This window comes from Podarcis pityusensis (assembly GCF_964106645.2).
Source record: "Podarcis pityusensis genome assembly, chromosome: 14".
Taxonomy (NCBI): Eukaryota; Metazoa; Chordata; class Lepidosauria; order Squamata; family Lacertidae; genus Podarcis; species Podarcis pityusensis.
Genome location: NC_138039.1, coordinates 18,976,482 through 18,992,294, shown reverse-complemented (window position 1 = coordinate 18,992,294; position 15,813 = coordinate 18,976,482). Strand labels below are relative to the sequence as shown.

General features: G+C 46.6%; 1 protein-coding gene across 4 annotated transcripts in view; it reads right to left on the bottom strand.

Moving 5' to 3' along the window:
* Positions 1-8,788, bottom strand: part of FBXL16 (F-box and leucine rich repeat protein 16) — a 60,635-nt gene extending 51,847 nt beyond the window's left edge. The window contains exons 1-2 of one of the 4 annotated variants that reach the window (XM_080982010.1): positions 8,770-8,788; positions 1,719-1,982 (exon numbers count right to left, since the gene is read on the bottom strand). The gene's annotated coding sequence lies outside the window, so the exon portion shown is untranslated. Of the gene's footprint in view, positions 1-1,718; positions 2,458-2,592; positions 2,669-8,769 lie in introns of those variants that run through there. The other 3 variants (XM_080982009.1, XM_080982008.1, XM_080982007.1) reach the window with 3 other exon arrangements.
* Between the last annotated feature and the right edge of the window lie 7,025 nt (positions 8,789-15,813).

Below are 15,813 nucleotides of genomic sequence, written 5' to 3'. Positions count from 1 at the left end.
TTGGGAAAGGTGCAGGAGCAGAGGCTAGAAAAAGAGTTGGCGACTCTACTGCTTGTTAACAGGGGTAGGGAGAGAACCACATCTCACCAGCTGCCACACTCATGGAACAAGGGATCAAGATTTTCAGGACAGAGCACACAAGTTGGAGCTTCCAAAATAGTCATTTTAGAAAGAAACCGAGCCCCAAATTCAACGAGAAAACAGAAGCTCTCCAGCTAGCCACAGACCACTCTCTTAAGCATGGGAAGAAAGCTGCAGAGATATCTTCCAAACAACACAGCCCTCGCATCACCAACCCAAAAATAAATCCACTGCATTTCGAAACAATAACAGGCAAGCCAAACAGCATCCTGCTAAAATCTGCCACTGGTGTCTCCTCTATGGCTGCTGATCACTACAGTGCCATTCCAAATCTCGGCTCTTGGCAGTCTCTAGGCAGAACCCCCAAGAAGACTATTTGCTCTTTTTACGTGTATACATATATATGGGAAGGGGAGCTTATGATAGTGCTGCCACTTTTTAAATTAAAAAAAAACCCCAACCCTTCTGATGTGCCTTTAACTACAGAACCCTGAAAAAATGTAACAGGTGACACTTTCCTGGGTCATTTCTTGTTCTGCGCCAGTCAACCTGTTTTTTATTTTTATTTTTGTACCAGAGGTTCTTAGGTAAAAAGCATAGGTATGGGGGGGGGGGAGGTCCAGAAAATTAAATTTGTGCAGACCAAATCTGTGCATGGAAATAATTCTTGACGAGTTCAGTGGAGCTTACTCCCAGGCAAGTGTTCCTAGCAGTGGACTCAAGACCCACATAGAAGTGGATATATGACATCAAACAAAAAGGCTTGCTTTATTATTATTTCTTTCTTATTTAAAAAACAACAACAAACATTTTTCAACCAGGATAGAAGGCAAGAGTCCAAACAGCAGGGGCCTCTTCTCTTTCCACTGGGCAGAGAAGCAAAATCCAAAACAGCCAGGTCAGGCTCGCCCTGTTTTCTTTCGCCCAGTCTACCTTCTTTCCAAACTAAGAGATCCACGTGGGGCCCAAAAATCAACCATCTCACCGCCACATCCTCTCGGCTAGCCAGCCCAGATGGGGATCAGGAAATGGCGCCATCAAGACACCCCCCAAATCCATGAATCACAACAGCAGCAACACCCCCCGCCCGCACCCCCAAAAAGAATGACAACAACAACAGTGTGTCCCACTCAACACACAGCCTCTTGATGAGATCGCCTTGGTAGCGATCCACTAAAATTTCCATTCAATGCAGCAAACCAAAACTGGGGGAGGGGGGTGTTTGAGCAGGAGGGGTCAAATCCCCCCCCCCATCTAAAAACAACCACCACCTAGGCTGCCAGTCTATATTAGAGTATCTGCTGGAGACAGATAGAAACAGAGTCGGATCCCTGTTAAGCAAAGCAAGGAGGTTTGTCCTTATGTAACACTGGCTTTGAGATGCTCTGATCTTCATTGAGGAGGGATGTAATTACAGCCCCTGGATGGTCTCTCCCTTGGTGGTGCAAATGCAAGAAAAACCCTCTGGGTGGGATGCCGTCCTACAGACATCAATACCTGGTGGGAAGGTATTCAGGGGAGAGGGAGGGAGGGAGGGAGCGAGGGAGAGTGTGTGTGCAAGCTTGAGAGAGAGAGAGAGAGAGAGAGGGAGATATTTGTGCCGTAAAGGATTAAATACACAGACGCAGCATGCTTACCTCCAGGAGAGTCGTTTTAGCTCATGCCATGCCTTCCGCACACCAACGGCCTTTTCATGTAAAGAAGAGAAGCATCAGGGACCGGATGGAGGGATGCCAGAGGTGGTCGTGGGGGGGACAGCAAAGAGGAGTCGAAATCTCCCTTGTTTTCCAATCCAGCCTGATGGAGAACCTCAGCCAGGGAACCTTCTTCCTTCTCCCCTCTCCTCCAGCGCACAAACCTCCTGCTTCCAGCCCGCTCAGAGGAGAATCCACGGCTGGTCTCTGTTGTTTTCAGAAATGGAGATGGGAGACAGAGGGAGGGGGGAGAGAGAGAATAATACTAACAACAACAACCTGGGGGGGGGGATACTCGAGGAGATGCATCCCACCAGATCAGGATGAATGGAGCTGCAGAAGAGGTGGCAGCGATGGGAAAATAGGCGTCCCCTTCTTTTCTCTCCTCCTCTCCGCCCCCCCAAGCAAAAATCAAGAGATGGTTATCCAGAGTGCAGGGAATGAAAGATGCTGGCGTTGGTTCTCTCTCTCTCTCTGCCTGTTTCCCTCCCTCAACACACACTCACACGCACACACACCCGCTTGCAGGCATGTTCATGCACGCACCCTCAAGTGTCGTAGAGCAAAGCCAGTTAAAGAGGCACGGCTGTTATTATCAATAATGCATGACTGCAGGCCGGTGAGTCCCATCTCTCTCTCTCTCTCTCTCTCTCTCTCTCTCTCTCTCTCTCTCCCCCCCCCCCCCCCCGACCTCTGCACACTCACTCACACAGAGAGATATACACACCCCTCCTGGCTTGGATCCTAAAGAGATTACAACAACCGCTCGCTGTGAATAAATACAAGGGCTCCCCACTCTCCTCCTTTACGGCCTTACCTTGTTTTGATTTGGATTATTTTTACAGTTTAGGTCGATCAAGTGGGGTTGGGTTTGCAAGAGATCTATTGCAAACCGTATATATCTATATCTGCAAGCTCAGGAGGGAGGGAGGGATGAAATGATGGATAGGGGATTAGTGTGTATGGTTTATAATAGGGCTGTCAAGAGGCTTTTTATAGCCCCATCAACAACCCAGTTGAGCCTGGACTTAAACCAATTTACATTCCGATCCTAAGACTTGCAGTGCCAAGGTATGGCCAGCAGCTCTGAAGGCCGGGCCCAGGGTGTTTCAAGACAGTTTCTAACTTCCAAGATTCAAATCAACCCTCTCCTCCCCACGGCCCCATTCATCGCCACTAGGGATGGGCAAATATGTCCATTTCAGTTTCTTTAAGTTTCTCATTTTAGTTCTCCTCATTTCCACATTTGTATGCAATTAAAAAAACAAACAAAAGTCCTCATGAAAATTCAGCAGTAGTGTGAATTTCCCCTAATATACATATATTTGTATTCTATTTTGTCCAATATACACAATTTCTACAATCTGAGAAAAGGCAAAGCAAATCCCTCCTTATATAATGCCTTTTGGTATGCTGCTTTTCCAAACAGATACATTTCTAGGCACACTTTACCCAAAGCTCAGTTGGTTAGAGCGAGGTGCTGATGACCCCAAGGTTGAAGGTTCAGTCCCCGTATTGGGACAGCTGCTCATTCCTGCATTGCAAGGGGTTGGAGTAGATGACCCCCAGGGTCCCTTCCAACTCAATTACAATTCTATGATTCTAAGTGCATGCATTTTTGTCCACATTTCTTGACTAGATAACCATGGTGCAAAATGCAGCAAGGTGCAAAATTCAAAGCATGACTACATTTGGGTTTGTGTACTGATCCAGAAAGTGCAAATTAGGTAGGTTCACCTAAAATGCGAACTGAATCCAATTTCTCCCCCATCCCCAATCACCACATTTATTTATTTTTTTTGAGGGGGAATTAGGAATGAAATGAATATCCATGTTCCCCCACCCATCTTTTCCCTGAGCAGATTAGTAGCATGGACAGAGCAGCATGTTTCTGAATGGTTATTGATGTTCCACATAGCAGCAGCAACTACCACCAGCACAGAAAGTAAAGGGGAGGGGGAGAGAAGGTGACATATTAGCAAACTATTTTACTGAATCCTACCACACAAGAGCCTACTGTACAAAATGACAGAAGCCGCACAATGGTCTGATGGGCTGGGGAACCTGTCGCCCTCCAGAAGTTATTCAAACGCAATGTCCAGCATCCCTGATCATTGGCTATGCTGGCATGGCCCAAGGGGAATTGGGGTCATCTGGGGCTGAGCCGAGTCGGAGTCCAACCACATGTGGTTTTGTATTGTGTTTTCATTTGTTGGAAGCCAACCAGAGCGGCTGGGGGAACTCAGCCAGATGGGCAGCATATAAATAATAAATTATTGTTATTATTATGTGGAGGGCACCATGTTGGCCACCTCTGGTAGGGCAGAAGGCGGGCAGCCCAACTGTAGGTGGAGCCGGAGCCAATAACAGGCAGAGTCTGAGCCAATGACGCAACTCCTTCTTGTTTTGTCCCCCTCCCCCCCTCCCTGCTGAGTTCAACAAGGACAACATGGAGACAGAGGAAGAGAAAGCTGGCCGGCAGAGCCCCATTCACCCTAATGGAAGCAGTCTCTATTGCTTAACAGTATTTGGGTTTATTATTATTAAATGCAAGGGTATCATCACATATACTAATATCAGTATTCTGTGTCTCATTATACAGCCAAAATCCACACAAAAAGAATATGTATCAGAGCGGTTGGGGGAAACCTCTAAGGTTTACATAAATTGCAAAAATTAGGGAGGGGGCAACTCAGGGGGGGGGGGGGAGCCCAGCCCAGTGAATGTTGAGCATGCTCAGTGGGTATGGACTACTTGGGGTGGTGTTTCTGGAACTCAGAGCTGTGCACTGTGTTGCAAGACCCACATCATCCCTCTAGTTCAAGGTGTGAGTGCCACTCCTTATGTAGCCAAAACAGCACCCCCTATACACCAGAGAGAGGTGTTAGCAGGCTTGAGGAAGCCCTAAGGTTTTCAGAAGTACAAAAAATATTTAGGGGAGGGGGGATCCAAAATGGGTAGTAGCTAAAAAAGAAAAAAGTTCAGTGCAGACTAAGCATACCCAATGAGCACACAATGCTAATTTACTAGGGAAAAAATGGAAAACTCAAGGGGTGGGGTGAGGGGGGGTAGAAGAAATCAAACAGTATTGTAAGGGAGGCCATGGTTGTCTGACTGGAACTGTGAACAGGAACACTCCACACGCTGCAACCTTTTGCTTTAGTTTCCTTTATTGTTATTTATTACTTTTGTAAACTGGCCTTCGTCCACAGATCTCAGGGCGGTACACAACATAAAAATACAAAATACATGATAAAAACAAGAACAAAAAAACACAAACTAGTCACACACACCCTCCCTGCTGCCCCCTCCTACAAACACATTTAAAAGGGGTATAAGATGTCAATCAGTCAAAGGCCTGGTTGAATAGGAACGTTTTTGTTTGGCACCTAAAGGTGTATAATGAAGGCATCAGGTGAGCCTCCCTGGGGAGAGCATTCCACTAATGGGGAGCCACTGCAGAAAAGGCCTGTTCTCATGTTGTCAGACCTCTTACAGAGGAGGCACATAAGGAAGGGCCTCAGAGGATGGTCTCAGGGTCAAGGTAGGTTCATATGGAGAAAGGCAGTCCTTGAGGTATTGCATATTCTGCCAAGGAGCTCAAGGTGGTATATTCCCCTTGCTCTCTGTTTTATCCCAGCAGCCCCATGAGGTAGGCTAGGCTGAGACAGGAACAGGGACTGCCCCAAGGTCACCAAGTATGCTTCTTGGGGATTTGAACCCTGGCCTCTCAGGTTGTAGTCAGACTGTCCAGCCACGGCCACGCACTGACTCCCACTTGTTTAATGTTTTATCTCAGAATGGACCTGAGTAAGGTTGCACTTTTTTGGAAAAGCTTGTCACATCCAGTGTCGGGATAGGCACTGATAGAGGGTGGCGGTGGAGGAGGGGCAATGTGTACCTTGCTTCAGATGCCTGTGTGCTAGAGTCAAAGTGCAGAGATTCATCACCTGCCATAGAGATGGGCACTATAGATGGTCCCTCCAGATGCTGCTGGACTTGCATCTCCCATCAGCCCCAGCCAGCTTAGCCAATGGTCAAAGCAAGGCACCTGGAAGGCCACAGCTTTCTCATCCCTGATCTAAAAGATTGGGGAGGGGGAGAGAATGAAGCCTAAAGAATTCTGGCTGACATATGTATGTGCTCGCATTTTTGTGCAGGACCCCCAAGATCATGCGCGTGCGCACACACACACACACACACACGCACACACACACGAGCAGGTACCAGAAAACTCGACCTGTCCCCTAGTAAACAAGGGCAGACAGTTGGACTGCCTGTAATCAGATCCTGGCAGGGACCCTAATTAGGTGGGAGCCCTGCTCTGTAGGTTACTTAGCATAATGATTAATCCAGCCCAGTCGCTGAGTGATAAAAGGACAGTGAGGAAGAGGAACCATCTTGAACCTAAGGCGGGCGAGGAGGGGGGAGGTAGGTGAAAAAAGTGGAAGGAAAAATCTGTCTAGAGAAAGGGTCGGCTAATATGCAGGGAATGTGTGTGTGTGTGTTAGAGAGAGAAAGGAGGGAGGAAATGTTTCTATTTTAAGAGCTGCAGTCTCCCTCTTCCTCTCCGCCAGCCCCCCCCCTTTAGCATTTTGCACGCCTGCCAGATTGAGAAACCTGACCTGCCTTTTAAATAACCAAGGAGGAGGGGGAGGCAGAGGCGGCTGCCATCCCTGCAGGCCCTATCCTGGGTTTCATCAGCCATTCACAGGCCCCGGGGACAGGCCGGTCCCAGTGGCAGCTGGGAAAAGAGCCTTTTACTGACTCTCGCATTCGGTGGCAAGGAGGATATGGCGTCCCTTGGCAGATAAACACGACTTCTGCCTCCTCCTCCCATCCCCTGCTGCGTCCTTAATTTATGAGCAGTGCGACTCCTTCTCTCCCCCCCCAGCTCCACCCCGTGGGGTATTTTAGCTGAAGGGAGCAGGTGTCATGGCAACAGCAGCGGAGGGACATGGGTGAAACCCTAAAAACTATACAGGGAGCTTCCCAGGAAGGGTTGCTTTCTGCCCTCTTGCACCCTCCTCTCAATGAAGGGTACAAAATGTTCCTGGGCCTGGCTTGCTCCCTCAGCTTGCTGTAGCCCATTAAACTTTGTCCCACAGAACTTAACGGAAGCCACTAAGAGCTATGCATGAGGGGTAGTCCGGAGAAATCCAGCCTTGAAAGGTGAATCTGTCTGATCTGAAATTCAGCCTTCATTTTGAAATTTGCATTTCTCTGAATTTTGCCACCAAGGTTTCCATCCAGGTGTCCAATAAAAGAAAAAGAGTGAATGCACAGACTTGGGCAAAGTGTGTGAGAACATGTATGTATTAGTGAAGATGGTATACAATATGTGTTATATCAAAAGAAATTGCATACAGATATATAGACTTCTTAGCCGCCATTGCTTCACCATATCCAAATCCATCCTTTTGTTTCATCTCATATAAGGAGAAATAGTCTCCCAACTAGCCCCAAACCTAGCTCCCAATGAGGTGGTTTTAAAACATGGGTTTGGGGATCATTCCCCAAGCAGAACACTAATATGCACATCCTTGCAAAGCAATTTCCCCTAAAATAGTCCCTGGGTAGTCCGGCCCCAAGCAGACCAGTGAGCAACTCAAATGTGAAATAATCAGAAATAAACCCTCTGCAATAGGAAATCAAAATTGCATGTTTGCATGATCATCCTTTGATGATTTCATCCTGACCTCATACAGATGACTCTGCCAGGCAAGCATTTGGTATATGATGAGGCAGATATCCAAATGCAGCTGCTAGGCTGGTAAGTGGGGCAGCCCAATGTCACCAGTCTTGACATTGCTGCACTGACTGCCAGGGAATGACTCTACTCATAACTTTATGTGCTCATAACTAACACCCTAATGGCTTGGGAGACAATTACCCAAAAGAGTGCCTTATCCAATGACAAACTGAGAGGAAACTGGAATTGACAAATTCACCCATTCTAACCTATAGGAGCACCAGGTGTCTTACCAGGTAGTCAGCTGACCTACAAAAGACATCATGTGATTTGTCTTGGATGGTGCCAATTGGCCAAGGCTGGACAGAGATAAAAAAATGGGATCCCAGTAGGAAAACTATCTTGGCCCACAGATAAATTCCAAACCCAGTTGGTGGCTTTAGACATCAGGGGAGGAAGGAAATGCCAGCTGAGGAGTCAGGAGCTTTAGTCTGTTAAAGGTGCTGAGAGTTAGGAGATTCCCATTCCCCTTGCAGGTTACAGTTCTCAGACTGGTTTTAATTATTATCAATCTCTCCTCACAGGGAACTCTAGGAATTGTAACACCATGAAGGAATTGGGGGGGGGGGGGGTCTCCTCTTAACGCTATGCAACATTAACAAACTACAGCTCCCAGAATTCTTTGGGGGAAGCCATGACTATTTAAAGTGGTATCATAGTGCTTTAAATTTATGGTGTTAATATGATCTCAGTTAGACGAGCCAATGAATTGGCTCCTGTGATAAGGCAGCTTCCTATGTTTCTGTGGGGCACATGTCACTAAATACTCCATGGGGGGGGGGAGGAATCCCCTTCAAGTAGAAAACCAGCACTTCAGGGAGCGAGCCTGATTTTCTCCCTGACATGCTAATTTTCTTTCTTCATTTTATGGTGTAGAGGAGCACTCCATGGTGTGAAATCCCCACCAGCCACCTGAAGTGGTACGGTCCAAACACTTAGGCCTACCTGCCTCTAGGAGGACTAAGGTTTATGTTTCATTCATGCACCGGATGACATGTGAGGATTTCTCTTTCTCTCTCTCTTTCTCCTATCCTTCTTGCAGCAAAGCACTTCCACAGTGCTCAGGGTATACACACAAAAACATTGCCTTCCCTTCTCTCCACAGCAATTGAAATAGATATAATGTCCTTCTGCATATTGAATATTTTATAAAAAGCCTGATTCTTCCTGAGCCCAAATCTCCACCGCTCCCTCCTCCTACTCTGCCGGAAACAAACATAAACAGAGCAGGGGGTGTGAAACCTCTCAGCAGGCGCGCAGTCACCGTTTGGCCAGCTCCTACCCAAGATAGACTGCACTGCAGATGACTCAGGCTCCCAGCTGTCACCACGGCAACCGGTGTCGCCTAGCAATGCCTGCCTCCCAGTAACCATGGTCTCCTAGCAATAGGATGGATATATATATATATATATATATATATATATATATATGAGAGAATTTTTTTTCACAGCTCTGGCTGGAGAGTTTAAAGTTATTTTTGGTATTCCCGCAAATCAATAGATAGCTCTCTTTGCTGTTGGAGAATAGGCTTGCTAGGTATTTTGTTCTCTCTCTCTCTCTCTCTATGTTAGCAATGCATACTTGGTACTTAGTTGCAAGCCTGCTTATGTGCCTCATTTGTGGGACAAGTGGAATCTTTGCCCCAGGCTCCCAGAAGCATGAAACTGAAAGTTCCTCTTCGGAAGCTGCCTTATAATGAGTCAGACCATAGGTCCATTTAGCTCAGGATTGTCAATGATGATGGCAGGTCCACGCCATAGAGCCAATTCAAGGCGCATTTAAAGTACCTGACTTCCCCCAAAAGAATCGTGGGAACTGTAGTTTCCCCCCTCACAGGGCTACAACCCCAACCCTCTTTATAAACTACGGTTCCCAAGATTCTTTGGGGTGAAGTCATGTGCTTCAAATGTGAACTTGGCATGCTTTAAATGCATGTTGATGACAGTGTCTCTCAGGGATTCAGACTTGGGACATCCTCATCTGAGGGTGGCAGGGGTTGAATCTTGAACCTTCTGCATACAAATCAGGTGTCCTGCCATTGAGCTCTGACCCTACCTGAAACCTCCCTACACTGAGCAAGGCCCTTGGTTGATCTAGTTCAGTATTGTTGTCAATCACTGGCAGCAACCTTCCGGAATTTCAGAAAGGGTTTTCAATCCCAGGGGACTGAACCTGGGTCTTTCTGCAGGCATAGAATATATTCTTCCTCCTCCTGGCTTCTTCCAGAGAAACCAGGGGCAGCCCCAAACATTTTTGCTGCTTAAGGGCAAGGGCAAGATGGAGCTGACACCTTCCATGTATAAAATCCAAGTGGGAGCAGAATCTAATTTCAGTACTGCTGAAGGAACAGCGCCTTCTGCTGCATCTAGGAAGGGCCAAATAGCTTAGACTTGCAGCGGTTCTCAACCTGTGGGTCCCCAGACGTTGTTGGACTACAACTCCCATCATCCCTGAGCTCTGGCCTTGCTAGCTAGGGGTTATGGGAGCTGTAGTTCAACAGCATCTGGGGACCCACAGGTTGAGAAATCTGGGTTAGAGGGTACAAGTTAGCTTCGGGGTCTCTGAGGGGAATGGGGAGGGGCCCTACTTTCCTGCCCCCAGGGATTTGCTACCTGAGGCGGCTGCCCCACTCAGCCTAATGGTAGGGCTGACGATGCCTTCTGGGCAGGCAAACAAACAAATGCCTCGCCCGTAACATGTAGTTAACTGATGGGATTTCCAGCTACAGGAAATAGAGGTGGCTGCTAGTTAGCAGAGGTTGCCAGCCTTTGGGGGCCTGTAGGCACATCTGGATTTCTGATAAAGTGCCGAGAATGCCAGTCACAAAATGGCTGCCATGGAGGTGCGGCAGAACACAAAATGGCTGCCGTGGTGTGTGGCAAAATGGCCGCCACATCTAAAAGAGAAGAAAAAAGGGACAGGGCTGCAAAATGTGTGGACATAACCCCCTCCCCATCAGCTGTGCCATCGATATGGGGAAATGCACCCACCACATCTGCCACTGTGCTCAGGGAGAGAAGGTCTTTGCCCCTCTCCTCTGTTCATACCTGACTGGAGTTCCAGTTCTTATGTTCTTATACATCCACAGGGGATTGGACTACTTTTGAGATCCTTTCAGTGCTATGGGTGTCATTCAGCTATGTTTTACTCAGGGTAGACCCACTGAAATTAATAAACATGACTAAGAGCCAGTATGGTGTCAGATGGGGACCTGGGAGACCAGGGTTCAAATCCCCACTTGGCCATGAAGCTCACTGGGTGACCCTGGGCCAGGCACTGCCTCCCAGTCTCACCTACCTCACAGGGTTGTTGTGGGGATTAAATGAGAAGCGGGAAAACCATTTATGTCACTTTGAGCTCCTTGGAGAAAAAAAAAGTGGGATATAAATGCAGGAAATAAATACATAAAAGACAGGTCCATTAATTTAAATGGGTCTACTCTGGGTAAAACATAGTTGAATACCACCCTATAAGGACTTGGTGCCTTAAATATTCCATTGGCTTATCCTGTTCTAATATAGGATGAAAGATTGCCAAAGTTCTGAATATTTTCCCCAATGTATACAACTTAGACCGGAAATGTCTTAAAAAAGATATTTTATTCAGAAGCATAATATGCCTACTCATTTATGGCTGGCATTATTTTCATCCTTTCAAATCTTTTGGCAAGTAAAATTTCTACCATTACCATCACCTTCCCACAAGAACGGTATGTTTCTCTCCCACATCATTCCTGACATGCCCTAATAGATTTAATAATGGATTCATTCATCTCTCATATCCTATAATTGCTTTTATGTGTTCTAATATAGTTTGCCAATATTTTCTAGCCACTTTGCAATCCCACCAAATATGTTTAAAGTCTGCATTGTCTTTGGTACAGTGCCAACATCCTCCAGGACTTCCTGAGTACAATTTGCTTATCCGCAAAGGCATATAATATCACTGGAGTAATATTTAATAAAAAAACCTTCCCTTTGGTGTTGTCTCCAAAAAGAATCTTGGGAGAATATTCTCACCATGCAGCTGGAATAGCACACTCATTGTATTGTTTCCTGTGCCTACTAAAACCTTCTTTTTGTTTGGGCCCACCCAGAAATATAATTTTGACATGCATTCCATCATGTCATTTTATTTTACTAAATATATTTTTTATAACTGTAGATTTTATTTCTGCATTTGGGAGGGGGGACAATAATAGGTTAACTTGATTTTCACATCTGATTTTATTGGAATGCCTAATGTATATATTTTTTTGTTTTGTGTAAACTAAGAGGTATTGATGTTTAAGCGGCATAATTGCTGCCAAATAAATAAAAATAAAAACAATAATTCATGACCCCCTTTTCTCTCACTCTCAGACAAAGACACACCATAGATGTGGGGTGCAGACTTGTACATTACAGGCCTCTCTTGCCTCGGAGCTAAATGTTACATTGGTGCATCACAAGCTATAAGGATCAAAATTGGCCATGATGGAAAACGAAGCCCTCTTGGAAAGTAAGTGGCTTTATTCTGCCTTTGGCTGCTCTGCAAACAATACGCCACTCATCCCAAACAATAACCCTAGATGGGAATGCAACCAAAGCTTGTCATCACTAATGCGTCCTGGAAGAATGCCAAAGTTGCAGTGACTGTGCAAGAAGATGCTGCCCCCCCCCCCATCTCTCTATAATTCACCCCTCTGGTCTTTGCTCCTTGCAATCTGCTTTCATTGGGGTGGAAATGGGGGCAGTAAATTAGCTGAGTCTGCATTAGGTGTGATTGGATCATTCAGAGACACATCAGAACTGACCAGTTGCTTGGTCATCCCTATTCCTTTTTGGCCCTGAGCCTAAAGACGTGGAATGCAGGAATTCCATTATCAAGTCTCAGAAGTCTCCTCACCTGTGAAAGCCTGTTTCTTTGTTTTAAAATGATAATAATCTGATTTATTGTGCCAGAGCACCAAATCCACTTTAAAAACCTGGATTTCCTGTTATTGTTTAGTTGTTTAGTCATGTCCGACTCTTCGTGACCCCATGGACCAGAGCACGCCAGGCACTCCTGTTTTCCACTGCCTCCCGCAGTTTGGTCAAACTCATGTTAGTAGCTTCAAGAACACTGTTCAACCATCTTGTCCTCTGTCATCCCCTTCTCCTTGTGCCCCCAGTCTTTCAGGGTTTTTTCCAGGGAGTCTTCTCTTCTCATGAGGTGGCCAAAGTTTCAGGATCCGTCCTTCCAGTGAGCACTCAGGGCTGATTTCCTTAAGAATGGTTAGGTTTGATCTTCTTGCAGTCCATGGGACTCTCAAGAGTCTCCTCCAGCACCATAATTCAAAAGCATTATGTGCTTGAATTCCACCTGGAAAAACCAATGTAGTGTTTGGAGTGTTAGATTTGCACTTGGCTCCACATGGCCACAAAGCCACAAAGCTCACTGGGTGACCTTGGGCCAGTAACAGCCTCTCTCAGCTTGACCCAACTCACAGGATGGTTGCGATGATAAAAAGCAGGGAGGAGGGAAACAATGCATGCCACCTTGAGCTCTCTGTAGGAGAGGCAGGACAGAAATATAAGAATGAATGAATGAGTAAGAGCCAAAGGGGAGGAAATGTTTAAATACTGGTGTGAGTCAACCTGAGCCTGAGATTTAGGGTGGGTGCTTGAGAGTGAGGAAGAGCGGAGAAGAGAGAGTGATGAGTGAAAATAAAGAAATAAAGCTGTTAAAAGAGAGAGAGAAATCCACCAACATTCTGTTTTAAGCAAGTGTGATTTTTTCTTCTTTCTCCAGCCCTGCCGAAGATGAAAAAGGAGTGACCTTGAGTTTTTCACAGTGGAGTGGGTCAGAGAGAGAGACAGGCAAGCCTCTCAAGGGCTTCTGTCCCATTAGGTTTCCTTGCCAGGGTTAATTAACCTGAATTCAAGAGTACGGACTTCCTCAACCAGTCAGTTTCCGCTGTGAAAGTCCCTGTGGCGTCTCCTGCCAAACGGGCTGATGTCGCAGAGGCTCAGCCTTAACTTAAAGGAAGCCGAAAGTACACTTGACAGGCAATTGTGTGCATGTTGTTGCTGATTCTTACTTTCAACACACACAAAACCCCAAAGCAGATTTCCTATATCTTTTAATCTTCAGGGAGAACAGAAGATCGGGAACAGAGGGCAGTGATTTTGAGCTGGGAAAGGCTAGAGGGGAAGCGGTGAAGCAGCTCCTCCTCTCTTGAGAAAGTGTCATGGCCCCTCCAGACAACCTTTTTCTTGTGCATTCATGAGGATTTGTGCTAATGATGGTATTAAGGCAGTTAGACGCAAACCTGCTTTCTATACTGTTTGCCCCTGCAAAAAGTTTTGGAGCGGATATCCCGCTTCATTTCCAACCAGTGCCTGTCTAGCAATTGAAATCCTGCAACTTTTTACACCAAAAATGTTCCGGGCTTATTTATTTTTGTGTCCCGCTTTTGTCGTGCTGCAGTGCAAGGGTGCCCCTCCAGATGGCAATAATGCAGTAACATTGGGGAAGCGTCACAGAACAGTGAACACAGAGGGATTGGTGTGTGGACAGCCCAGGATTAATCCATCCCAAATGGCCTGTTGCTGCATCAGTGACCTGTTGCAGAAAACACCAGCAAAGAACCCCCGTCAGGTAGAGCAGCAAATGTAGTTTCCCCTTGCTACAGTAGGCTAGTTTCTGTACGTATTCACACATCCTTCTGTGTTCTCCAGGCAAGAAATAGCTATTGCCAGAGTTCAAGGACAAATTCCAGCCAGGCAAAAACATTCAAAGAAGTTGGAAAGCAGGGCCAGTGAGTGGTGTGCTCTGGAAAGGGGAAGGTGACGTGGGGTGAGCTCTGGGGATCAGATAGAGAGGACTGGAGGACTGTATTCAGCCCCCAAGCCCAATATTCCTGCCTCCCCCCCAGGTTTAAAAGACAGAAAGGATGGCAACACTTCATACAGAGTCAAAAACAAGTGCTAAACCAGCACCCCTTGCTGCCCGTGTGAAGACATGTTTTGGATCTTCATGGTTCAAACACGATTGCAAGCAATAAAGCTTGGCTCTTGAACTGCTTTTGATATTGTTTCTGTTAAGGTTGTTTTCGAAGCTTGGGACTGAACAGCTCTTAGGTGGCACCTCTGTTTGACAGAGGTGGTTATTATAAGAAACGCCAACTTGGTGGTGGTGGGGGGAATAACATTATCTCCTTGCTGAAAGGGCGCAGTTTCATTCAGAGTGTGCTGTGACTCAAAGACACAGTGACGCGTGCTATGAATATGCAAGCGTGAATCATTAGAGATGGATTGAGGCGAGAGCAGAGGGAGGCTTCAGGCCTCCTGCCTTGACACAAGAGGAAAAGGGGGAGGTATCAGCAAGGGCTTCTTTCACGAATGGCCAGGGCCCATCGGGACCAATAGGGCCGAAGGCAGGGAGACCAACAGTAGGGGGAGCTAGAGCCAATGAGAGGTGGCAGTGGCGGACTTTGGGCTCTCAGATTTCAATGGCTCCCTGTGCAATGCTAAAATTCAGCACCCCTCACTCCATTCTACAGCATTGTTGTGGCACTCATTGCAGCTGCACTGGTCATGCTTACTTCAATCTGCCTCTGGAGGCACAGCCAACTCATTCTAGTTTTGCGATACCACCATACCTTTATTCCAGATCCCAACATCCTCCCCGTTGCTCCCACCACCTTGAAATGTTGGTGTAGCCATTCAGCCAGGTGTGTGATCAATGCCTACTGGGCTAATAAGCTGCTTGGCCCCCCTGGCGTATCGCAAAGGCTCCCCGCTGTAGTTGTTCTTAAGCGTTCAAGAGCTTTGACGTGTTAATGCATGCTACACCTGGAGGCTGCAGCAATGAGGTGCTGCAAGCCTAGATCAGATCAGTTTGCTACATATTTGTATAAATATGCTACCCGCTATTATTACAGGAGAACTGGCCATTTGTGAAGGAGGGTTGGTGATGACAAGGATGGCGAAGGTGTTAAGAGATAAGCGACATCTGTCAGGATAGGCGGCTGCCAATACTTCTGAGAACAGTTTTAGCAGCAGAACCTCCTCAGCTGGGGACTCCATTGTAGCTGGGCTAATGCTGGTTTTATGTAGCTTAATTCTATCTGGGGTTGAACCCACAAGCTGTTCCTCTTCACACAAAAAAGATGAAGGGCAAAGCTATACATTTAAAGCATGTTCAATACCTACTTAAAGCAAATGACTTCCCCCAAAGGAATCTTGGGAACTGTGGTTCCCCCTCACAGAGCTACATTTCCTGCACCCTTAGCAAACTACACTTCCCAGTATTCTTTGAGGG